The sequence below is a fragment of the Schistocerca serialis genome, chromosome 10, assembly GCF_023864345.2.
Source record: "Schistocerca serialis cubense isolate TAMUIC-IGC-003099 chromosome 10, iqSchSeri2.2, whole genome shotgun sequence".
NCBI classification, from domain to species: Eukaryota; Metazoa; Arthropoda; class Insecta; order Orthoptera; family Acrididae; genus Schistocerca; species Schistocerca serialis.
Window position 1 is genome coordinate 167,269,057 of NC_064647.1, and position 12,631 is coordinate 167,281,687.

Sequence of the window (12,631 nt, forward strand, 5' to 3'; positions counted from 1 at the left end):
AACCAATATGAGTGGGAAAAAAATGTGGGACCTCGGAAACAAAGAAAGCCACACAAAACAGTTGTTTATTGCTTTTCAACTGTTACTGGTAGCTGAAGATCTTTGACCTGAGTAGTTACTTGAGCCATCTGCTGGAAGACACAGAAAACAGATTCTGATACAATTTATGGGTCAAGGACGCAGACAGCTGGGGTTTACTAATTCCATCCCAGGGGGTACAGGGTGGTGGCAGGAAGGGCAGCTGGCCACCCCTTAAATCCACGTGCCAAATCCGGTTAACCACAGCCAAACCTGAACAACTGTGGGACAAGGCACAAGGAATGGATAGACATCCTACAGAGGAGAACGTGTGTACCCAGTACTTGATTGTTCATCAACATGTTGACTGCCACGACGCCGTCAGAAGCCGCCTAACAGTATATCACACTGAAGGTTGTGTGCCCACCGGCCCAGCTGTGAGACAAACATACACCATCACGCATGTGGCAATCAACGTGTTTAACATCTTTCCCACCTTGGTCCGCACATGTGGACCCTGGTAAATTGTTTTTGTTTCTTCAATAAATAGCGGTATTTTTCTGCTCATAGACTGATGGTCTGCCAGCGTTGGCCTTCTAGTTCTCAGTTTTGAAATCAGGGCACAACACCTTGCTAGGTACGAATCGTGTATTAATCTACAGCTGGTTGTACACAGACAATTGTTACTTCAAAAAATGTAAAAAATATTTAAATAATTACTACGTCTAAATATTAAACTGAGAAAATGTGTTTTTTACTCATAGTTCACTAACTACTCTAGATGTTCAGAATTCGTTTAGATTTGTATAAATTTTGTTCATTACTATAAACTAATCCATTTTCTGAATGTCCTCGCACGTGAGTCTTGGGTCATATTGAAGTCTGCTAATTTCAATTTCGTCTTCTATAATGGAATATTGAAACAATTGGTTTTTCTACACACTATACCAATGCACGAAATACTAACTGATGGACCGTTAGAAACGCTTTTTAATGAGAGCTATGCAGAGTTATCTGATTGGGAAGATGAGGAATTCTGGTTTTTGGTGAAGATTGTTCTGCTGAGCTTGATGAAACTGACCAATAAAGAATAAGAACATTAAGATGTCATGTTAGTAGCTAGGAGAAGAGAGGACGTCCTTGTACAGTGAATTCCTCTGATAGTGAAGATACAGATGCTGTTGAAAATGTGGGTAAAAAATCAAGAACAGCAGTGTTGCGACCAGTTTCAGAAGTTAGAGTTTACAATGTCGGCCAACTACCAAAATTTGTTGAGGCAAGGAGTGCCTCAAAACGCAGGAAAGCTTACTTCATTTCCAAGATAAGATACATGAGCGTCAAATGTGGCATGTATTTATATACCATAAAAAATAATTGTTTTGAAGCTCATAATAAAACGTAGCATAAATATTTATGTAGTGGGAGTAGCAAATTATTACTTGCCAGAAATTGATGTAAAAGTATGATTATTATTTTCTTGCATTTATGAAGTTTTTTAATGCACATATAAAATCTGTATTGGAAAATCATATTTTTCAAAAATTTAACATTGAGAGCCATATTTTCTGTGTGCCTCAGCAAACACTATTTACTGATTCAATTAAAATATATTACCGAATGTTTTTATTGAACAATGGGGAAAAATTTTTGTGGTAGGTTCCTATTGGACCAAATTGCTGAGGTCATCAGTCCGTAGGCTTACACACTACTGAATCTACCTTACACTAACTTACAGTACGGACAACACACAACCATGCCGTAGGGAGCACTCGAACCTCCGACGGCAGGAGCTGCGCAAACCGTGGAAGGTGCCTCACACCATGCAACTACCCTGTGCAGCTTGGGGAAAGAAAATATGTGGCACAGATTAGTAAGTTTTCATGCTAAGTGGGACTTCAGGTCCACATATGTGAACTTCCATTTACGCCTTAGTGAACAATCAAAAAAATATTATGTTTGCATATGGATCATGCTTGTTTACTAGCTTGTTTGAAAATACTAAAAGAAAAATTTCCTGCAATTTTTTTTAAATCTCAGGAATGATGTGGTTAACACTGACTTAGTTCTTGTATATGCTCACTTGCATGGGATTCAAACATACTAGTGAACGCATCTTACTGAAGTTCTGCCTCCTTATTATAAATAATTTTTTCCTTATTTGAAACATCCTTTTTTCGTAAAGTGTTATTATCGGATTTATTACTTTCTTCCACAATAAATCGAGAAGTTCAACGGATTTTGCATTTTAATTTCGTTGGCAGTTAATATTTGTTACGTTTAGCTGTTATATTATTCCATAATACTACGTTATTCGATAATATCAATGTAATTTTACCTCGTACCAGTGTTCATATGGAATTCAACAATTTGCTACAAGAAGGGCAGGAAATGAGTTACAGGATTCCCTTCGCAACTCTCAGAAAGGAAAAATATAATGGGGATAGTGTGATGATGGAATTTACTTTTGCTGCATGGCAAAGTGAACATATGACTTTTCGTAGAACGCTTTAGTCTGTCTCTAACGACCTCGATGTCGACGGGACATTAAATCCAATCGTCCTTGCTTCCAGAACTCTTTACGAAGGAGAGTCAAAAATTATGTAAACTTTGGTCATATCACACTTGTAAAAATTTCGCTCTGCTTACAGTTGCAGTGACGTACGCATCGTCAGACTACAGTTGCTTACATTGCATTCTGTCGAAGGGACAACGAGCGTGGTTCAATTTCTTTCGTCAACATAAACTTTCAGCACAATATCAGGGTACTGCCATGTAACGCATAAATGTTTATTTCTGTGTCAAGATACTTGAAAGTGGACGGACTAGCTTGACATGTTGCAGCATGCACGTCGAGGGACACGCGAGTTACCATCGATATAGCAGCACCTTCATGGTTCTTCCTACTAACTTGGCTCCCATGAAGTTACTGCACAATGGGTACGCAAGATAGCTTACAGAAGAAACCAAGGTCAATCATGTTGTCATCTACCAACGCTTCCTCCACTCTTTAAACAGGGACGACAGCACATTTTTGAACATAACAGTCACTGGCCATGAAACATCGGTCCACCACTACAGGCAGAATCAAAAGGCCAGAGAATAAAGTGGAAACATCCGAGAACAACAAAGGCAAAAAATTCCAGGCAGCAATAATTAAGCGAATAATTTTTCGGATGCAAAAGGGCCAGTGTTGGAGGAGTACATAGCAATGGGAACAACCGCCGACAAGGAGTCTTACACTGAGGTGATGGAAACAAGCTGAAGACAGAATCATAGCAAATGACGAGGTCTGCTGTCAAAGAAATTGTTGCCGTTACATGACAACAGCCGAACACACCCGTTTCACCACAGCACTGAAACCATCAAGACCGGATTTTTAGCTAGTGAAACTCCTCGCTGCAGCACATATTTTGTTCCAACAGTCTTTCATTTGTCTGGGTCGCTCGAAGATGCTGTGTGAGATCACCGATTTTCTTCCAGTGTGGAGGCTGTGATGACAACCATGAGGGCTACCAGAAAAAAAGTCGTCTAAGTATGAATATTAAATGTAAGACACATAACTCAGGTGGAGGCATACAGTGTGAGCCGCTTTCGTCAGCCCATTACGAGGCCAGAGGAGATACCATTGATTCCGAGCTCACTGATTGCGGACTGGAGGTAAAAATCCACGCAGTCGCGTCCTATCTGCAAGCAAAAAACAGCCCCAAATGCCATATGCAGAAACCCTCAAACGCCAAGAAAGGCAGAGTTCTGCAGTCCAGCGATCAAGAGAGTTCCGCCTCGGATAACAGACAGGCTATAGTGTACACCATGTGAGTGATCATTGTCTTCAGTTAAGCTTGTACACTATGAAGGACTTGAAAAGCTTGCGTCTGGATTAAGGTTACTGATTTCTATTGTACATTTGTCTACATTTATCTGTGTCTGTATGTCACTTGCACTGTGACGAGACTTGAACCTGAGGTTCCAACGTCGAAGGTTCGTGGTTGTAGTAACACACGTTACTGTGTACACTCAAATCTTAGTACAGTTACAGACTTGGGTGAACTTCGTTCTGGTAATTGATTGGAGTATCTAGTAAGCCTCATCAACATTTTTATAAACCAGCGTCGGCATTCTTTGCTTGTTCATTGGAAATACGGGAAGGATAAAAATCAGGCCGGTAAATCAACCCAGCGGCTCGATTCCCTTATATCTCCATAACTACTTTCTTAGCCTAACATCCAAGTGTTTCCGTACTGTCTCCTACAACAGAGATCTGAAAAATCTAAGCTATACACTGTCGCTGTTTCAGTACTGTTCACATCCGTTCGCGTACCAAGAAATGGATGACCTTAAATCCCGCATCACCTCTGATCTGAGAGTGAGCTTTTAAAGTAAGTTTGATGCGACCAGTGTTGGGTTACGACAAGGTTAAGATTGTGGTGCGTAAGTGGCTTTTGCGAGCAACTTCTTCTTGGCAGGAATATGCAAGCTTGTGGGTCGCTGGACCAAGTGCAATAAAAAAGATGAGAAAATGTTGAAAAATAACATGTCAAACCAGCTTTTTTCGTAAATAAATTGTAGAATGAAAGCGTATTTAATTTTTGACTCTCCCATGTATTGTACATTGCATCCCACTTTCGTTTTGGGTATGGACTTTTATTGTGCCACTGTGGTAATACATTGGTGCAGAAATGGACGCTGATAATCAACTGTAAAGCTGTGGCGCCAAGTTCAGATGCTAGCCACCATGTGTGGAGTCAGTACATCACAACGATGGAACTTATACAAGCAGCTGTCTGCTTTTAATTTCGAAATAATCAACATCAAACAGATTCGCAACTCACCCTGTCATGACATTAGCATTGCGATTCTACAATACATACAATTGCGGTGTAGTGAATATGAGACGTAAGTAGACCAAGAAAGAATATTCTGAGCGACAAATAGGAGATCACGCGCGAGTGGCATGTGTTAACACACACAGACATGTAACGCAAAAATATAAGTATTGGCGTTCTTTGGTATTCAGTACTCTAAATGCCTACCATACAGTCATCCTCGTACTGTCGTACCTGGCTCATTACTACAAATGTTGGCAGTATTTTGATGAGTTATTACAAACTTTACGCTTCTGTCTGAAGGAAAACCACACATATGGCTGGGAGTAAGATGTGAATCGCTGTTAATCTGGTGCTGAGAGGATTACAAGGGTATCTGATGACATTCTGATCATACATTGCTCAGTGACATTGAAAAGGAGCCACTTATTGAAGATATCCAAAGTAAGTTCACATTTGCGGTCTCCATACTCAGACAACAGTGTTGCATCAACCTCCCATTTGAAATTCTCAGGATGTCTTTGTTTCTTTCAGTAGCTCCCATATTTCACGATGTTCATTCTTAAATGCTTCTGCACCTACATGACTACTCTGGCATGTGCCTAGTAAAGGGTTCATCTAACCACCTTCGGACTCTTTCTCTCCCATTCCACTAACAACAGTGTGTGTCAGCTCTGTTTTCTCTTATTGTACGATGATGATAACTTTTTCCTAGATAGGTTGGCGAAATTAAATATTTTCTCGTTCAGAGGAAAAGGTTGGTGAGTGAAATTTCGTGAAAAGACTTTGTCACAACGAAAAATGCGTTTGTTTTAATGACTGCCACAGCAACTCGCTTATAATAGCCGTGACACACACTCCCCACTTCTTTATAATACAACACAAGGTGCACTATTTTGAACCTCTTCCATCTCCTTCGTCAAACCTATCTGGTAAGGATCCCATACAGCACAGCAGTATTATAGCACATGGCGGTCAAGTGTAGTGTAGGCAGTTTCTTTAGTAGACCAGTTGCATTTTCTATATTTTCTGCGAATGAACTGCAGTCTTTAGTTTGCATTCCCACGACAATATCTATCCGGTCATTTCAATGTAAGTTGTTCGTAATTATAATTTATGACCATTTAGTTCAATTGACAGCCTTAAGTTTCGTGTGATTATCGTATACGTGAAATTTAATGGATTCTTTATTTAGAGTCAATCGCCACGTTTCGCGCCATAAACATATCTTGTTTACATCATTTTTGCAGTTGGCTTTGATCTGCTGATGAGTTCCCTAGACGGTAAATGACAGCATCATCTGCAAACAATCTAAGCGGGCTGCACAGATTGTCTCCTAACTCGTTTACACAAATTAGTAACAGTGGAGGGCCTGTAACAGTTCCTTGGGGAACGCCAGATATTACTTCTGTTTTACTCAAGGACTTTCTGTCGATTACTATGTACTGTGACCTTTCTGACAGGAAATCACGAATCCAGTCGCACAACTGAGACGATACACCATGTGCATGTAATATGATTAAATGTTGCTAATGAGAAACAGTGGCAAAAGCCTTACGGAAAGCTCAAAATATGGAATCAAGTTGACGTTCCTGTTGACAACACTCATTACTTCGTGAGAATAAAGAACTAGTTGTGTTTCACAAGAATGATAATTTCTGAATCCGTTGTATGTTCAATATACCATTTTCTTCGACGTAATTCATAATGTTCGAACACACTGTGTGTTTCAAGATACTACTGCAAATTGACATCAGTGACATTGGTCTCGAATTAATCGGATTACTCCTATTTTCTTTTTCTTTCTTGGGTATTGGTGTGACCTGTACAGCTTTCCAGTCTTTGGAAACACATCTTTCTATAAGGACCGGATGTATATGGTTCCTAAGTATGGAGGTACAGTGTCAGCATATGCTGAAAGAAATCTGACTGGTATACAATGTGGACAGAAAGACTTACCTTTATTAAGACATTTAAGTTGCTTCGCTACATGGAGGCTATCTTCTTCTAAGCTACTCATCTAGGCAGCTATTCTTGATTCGAATTCTGGAATATTCACTTCATCATATTTGGTGGAGGAATTTCGGAAAACTGTGTTTAATCACCCCGCTTTAGTGTGTGATTGGTAATATTACCATTGGCATCAAACAGTGAAGGTTTTGATTGCCTTGCCATTGTTGTAACTTACATATGACCACTCTGGGTTTTGTGCCAGATTTCAAGACAAAGTTTCATCATGGAAGCTATTACAACCATCCTGCACTCAAGTCAAGTTTCAGTAAAACATAGCCAACGTTGAGGATTTTCTATTATTTTAATTTTGTTATGCTTTTTTCGTTGCTTCTGAAACAGCGTTCTGAGCTGTTTTGTGTACCATGGGGGATTAGTACCATCTTTTATCAATTTGTACGGTATAAACCTTTCATTTACCGATGATACTATTTCTTCAAATTTAAGCCACATCTAGTCTACACTTACATAGTTTGGAAGAAGGGGAGATTGTCTCTTAAGAAGGCGTCACGCGAACTTTTATCTGCTTTCTTGAAGAGATTTATTCTGTGTTTATTTTTTGTGGATTTGGATGTTACGGCATTCATTCTCTGAGCAAATACCTTGCGGGCACTGATACTAGCATCCATCTTGATGCTCCGTATTTGGTCAGGATTATTTGTTGTTAAGAGGTGAAGTATGGTTTCGCAACCATTCACACCTCGCATGGGCTACTAAACTAAGTTCTAGGGGACTGATGACCTCAGAAGTTAAGTCCCATTGTGCTCAGAGCCATTTGAACCATTTTCGAACTCCCCCACCAACGGTATTTAACCTATCCTTTCTGAACACTAACTGCGGCAGTCATAGCAGTGAACTGATTGGGAGATACATGGGACATGCCGGACCTGCTTGCCTTGGATCGCCACATTGCCCCCCTCACCCCCCCCCCTTTCAAGTGATGTCTATTGTGAAAAGATTAAAGCTGTGTGACTAAAACCAGGATCACCTGCAGATGGGAAGAAAGGGCCACCAACAAAATGATTATATCTAAAGTGCTAAAAGTAAATGAAAACAAGTCGTTTCTTGTCAGAAGCTCGTTATAACTCACAAACGAAACAGTATACTGTGATGCACTGCAGCAGAAATAGAAGCTGCCTCCCAAATGACGAGTTCTACAACCGAGTTCTACACAGCGTTAAAAAACCATTTGTCCGACAAAATAAAGACTTAAATTCTGAATCTAGTCTTCCAAAACTGCTTCAACAAACATGAACATAATGTAGTGTGATAGTTTTAACACTCTGACACATGGATAAATTACACACAAGGTAACAAGTCGGTGCAGAACTGGAATCCATTCAAGTACCTGAACAGATGAAATGACACATAAAACGAGAGCTCACTCAATTCTAAAATTAGATTGGACGATAGAGTAGTTTATAATCGATTCTCGACACAATAAAGTGTGACAAGTCACTACAAAATTCTACAGAAAACCTCAGACCTATTTCACTGGCTTGAGTATCGTGTACAGTCATGGATCGTAATGACGACGTTTGTGCTAATTCAAAAACATTGATACATGAAAAAAAAAGTTTCCTTACATACCAATCACATGAAACCCAATGCACTCTGTCCACTGTTGAGATTCACAGTGCAGTCGATAGCGGGGTTCAGGTTGATGGTGTGGTTGATGACTTCAATACATCCTTTGGTAATGTTCTGCAGTTGCCAGTAAAGAAAATACTTATACTCATATGCAGAATACTGGCATGTACATGTAACTGGTTTCAAGAATTTCTAGCAAAAAAAAAAAGAAAAAAAAACCTGAATTTTCATTAACTGAAAGGCCTCTCCGAAAGCGAAAACAATGTCAGGGCTACCTCAAACTAGGGTGACTGGAGAATACTATACACGACATACATCAGGGACAGGGGACATACTTTATGACTGCAGCAACTTGATGCTGTTCTCAAACGATTCATGTTTGTACAGGGAAAAAAAATATTGTTCGAAACTTGAACGTAAATGCAGTGAAACTTGCAGATCATCAGTGACCGGTGCAAATTTGTCTGTTGACCCTCAATGCAAATACGATACAATGTAATGACAGCCTGTCACAAACGTAAAGTACCAAACAACATCTAACGCATGAGTTTTAAGATGGAATAGGCCATGGGGAAAAGCAGAGAATGCAGTACAGCATCACAGAGAGTCTCACACTCAAAATTCAGATGTGTCACAAACGATACACATGAAGATTGAAGTTACTTCCTCCAATTTTTATCTGTTCATAACGACCATCAATGTACAATTAGCAAGTTCAGCTCATTGAGCTTGTATAAGCTTGATAAAGCTATGTGAGTCTTTATCATCTCTAATGATGTGTCCAGCATTAGGAAATGAAAAGTCAGCCACACAAACATGCCTTGGTCCACGATTTATTGCCCCAAAAACAATTCATCATTGACGCAAATACTGCCCATGAAAGCCTATATGTAGACAGTCTTTCTTTTCATCTACTATCTCAATTGCTTTTAACTGTGAGATATCCTCACATCTGCATGGTATAGGTCAAAGGCCTCACATAATTACTTCATCAAACCCGGTTCCACCCAAAAGCTGTTTAAATTTGCTAAGTATATTTATTACAATAACATAACTTTATGAAAACATGAGGCTTTTGTCTCATTCCATGATTTTACAGCACCTAATCAATGAACCTCATGACACACTACAAGTGATCCAAAGTTTGTAAATATTTAAAAATTACAGCTGTCCACCTGTCTTTTAAAGTTGTTGTTGGATGGGGATTGCCGTGAATGACTGCAGATCAGGGGCAGCCAAGAATTCAGCTCACAAGCCACACCCTGGCATGGCACGAGTGCCATGGTGCTCAGCTTTGCTGCACGTTTCCCCCTGGGACGGCACACTGTGAAAGTGTGTAGGGGGGGGGGGGGGGGGAGAGGGGCAAACTATGTAGACACTGCTTTTAAATAGCAGTGCAGTCACACTGCATACGACTTGGTTTTACAGTTCATATTTCTCAATTATTTCTGACACACTGAAGATGTAATATAACTTTTATATGGTACAAAATGTCAGCATATTTCTTCTCCTCTCTCTCTCTCTCACACACACGCACACACACACACACAAACACACACGTCAAATGAAACATTTATCATGTTTGACACCTGTTTGTGGAGAAAGCAATATATAAAATTATGGACAGTCTTTGCATACAAGGATTCCTGTTCAAAACCAGAATTATCTTGCAGACCAGCCAGTTACATTTGCACATGCAACAGGGCGCTTTTCAAATGAAACAATATCGAAAACCAATGTAAGACAAAGTGTACTCAAAACTGTTGCAAAACTATCCTTGTAATTCTTTCAAGTCCACAATAAATCATTCAAACTTTTTTTTATCGTCAATGAGTTTAGGGAACTGTACTGTATTTGTCAGAATGTGTCTCTTCTATAATGCGATTCTCTTTTAAAATGCATCCTCTCCAAATCAATAATAAGATCTTTCTCACGTTGTAGACTGTGTGCAGTTATGTCACTTAAAATGCGACATCTGCAGTCCACTTCAGATGTCCTAACTTTAGTTCATGCACTACATGTTTCTTCACAAAATTAACAACAGCGAGTTTTAAATCGAAAAATTGTTCCGGCACACCCCTCGACTTAACCAGTGTACCCTGTCCTGTTTATTCAATTCCATCGAAAACTGTTGCAACTGACAGTAGCATAATGCGTACAATTTCAGAAATTTTACTATTCATACCATCAATTTCAAGTGCTGCATGCCTGGGAATTTAGCGAAAAGTACCTCTTGACGTACAGAACAACGAATCCCATCCACTGATGGTTGCAAGTCTTTGCTTTAAATCAAATTCTTTCTTCATGGTATTGTAAAGTCGTTTCATGGAAAATTTGCCGTTCCTGTTGCTCATGCGACTGCACAATAGATACTGAGGATTCTCATTCATTTTTAAATACTTGTGATGACAGATCGCTAGAGTACCTCTTTTTGTTCAATGAAAGCTCTGGACATGTGAAAGTCTCTCATACAACAAACAGTGAAGGATAAATAGCGCAGAAGCCACGATTCTGCAGAACTGAAGAGAGATGCCAACTGAAAAATCCCACACTGCAGCAGTAAATGAAACGTTACTCTGCACCGAATACTTCCTCTAGGAAGGACTGAGCAAAGCTGACACAGCCCTACCCTTGACCCACACGTGTCCCACTCACATTGCTAGCATGAAGTTGGCACATCCTTCTGTAACTGAATGCCGTGACAGATAGCTGCATACACAACTTTTTTACAGTGGCTCCGTAGGATATACATCTAATGGGTTGAAGTCCAGAGACCATCTGGGACATGCAACAGGACCACCTTGTCTGATTGACTGACAGGGATATACGCTGAGATATGAAGACTACAAAACTGCAGTTCTTAACATACAGTTTATTACAAAATGAGTTATGAGTTACACACTAGTTAGTTTCACCAGAAAATCCTCTGTAATATTCCTTGAATGGCATAGCAATACTCTAGAATAAGAAATAATGATAGGGATATGGTATAGAAATGCTCTAGAGTATGAAAGAATGTTTTCTTGGGGGGGGGGGGGGGGGGTGCCACTGTCAAAACTTCTACAGAGCCAAAATTAATATTGCAAATCGAGATGTAGTAAGAATTGCATTCTGCAGGACCTGTCAGGTTAAAAAATTATGAAAACAACACAATATATGATCATGCCAATGATGATGTGATTTGTGAAACATGTATGAGGTAACTGCACGAAATGCACATACAATGCTGCACATACAATGCTACAATCTACAACTTTCAAGTAATTATTTTCCGATATACATGGCCTCACTTGCAGATAAACACAAAAATTGTAGTCAATTTGTATTTAATAATAAATGTGAAATAGATTTTGACTGTAACTAATTTAATGATATCTGCAACAGTGCCATGCCAAAGTTCAACACTGCAATCTCAATTTATCCCTCTCAGAGCAGCACAATTCGTTAAAAACCACCACAGGAATCCTTTCGATGTCAGGCATTTAACAACATAATTGTTTTATTATTTACATGTTAATTATTACTTTAAAAGTGACAGCATCATCACCCAATACTTGTATGTATTATAAATGATGATCTCTTACTCGTTTGTTCAATATGCGATGTAGAATAAATTAGCACTTTTTTCCAAAATTTAATTATGTGCACAGCAAGCATGAAGTTTCATTTGTACAGACGTTTAGGTCATGCTGAAAAGTAAAACGCCTGATGCTGATGCCTTATTCCAGGTGTGCCTGGTATAATGAGTTTTGATGAATTTCTTTCATTTTTTGAGATTTCCTTTTTTTTTAGCATTATGTGTGAAAGGCACATGTTATAACTATTGCACAAGGAAGATAAACTGTCAGCCAGATATATCGAAACATACTGGAAGTATTTGGATATTTTTGGGCAGTCTGGTATTTCAAAACTGAGTTAGTAGTAACCATGAGTAATATCATGGAGTACCTGACGACAATATTAACAGAAACGAGTTTTCAGAACAATATTTAAACACACACACACACACACACACACACACACACACACACACACACACACACACACACACACACAGAGAGGCTTTTTGTTAAGAATTTTATAATATATTACCCTGCCCATATATAAAATATATGGTTCAAAAACAATCAACACAATTACCTATCAGTAGCTGATCACTGTGAAAATTTAAGATGAACCACCATTCTAAT

The 12,631-nt window shown here is 39.2% G+C and overlaps 1 protein-coding gene across 3 annotated transcripts in view; it reads right to left on the bottom strand.

Annotated features, from left to right (window-relative positions):
• LOC126425291 (zinc finger protein 501-like) overlaps positions 1-12,631 on the bottom strand; it is a 438,372-nt gene that overhangs the window by 108,249 nt on the left and 317,492 nt on the right. The window lies entirely within an intron of this gene.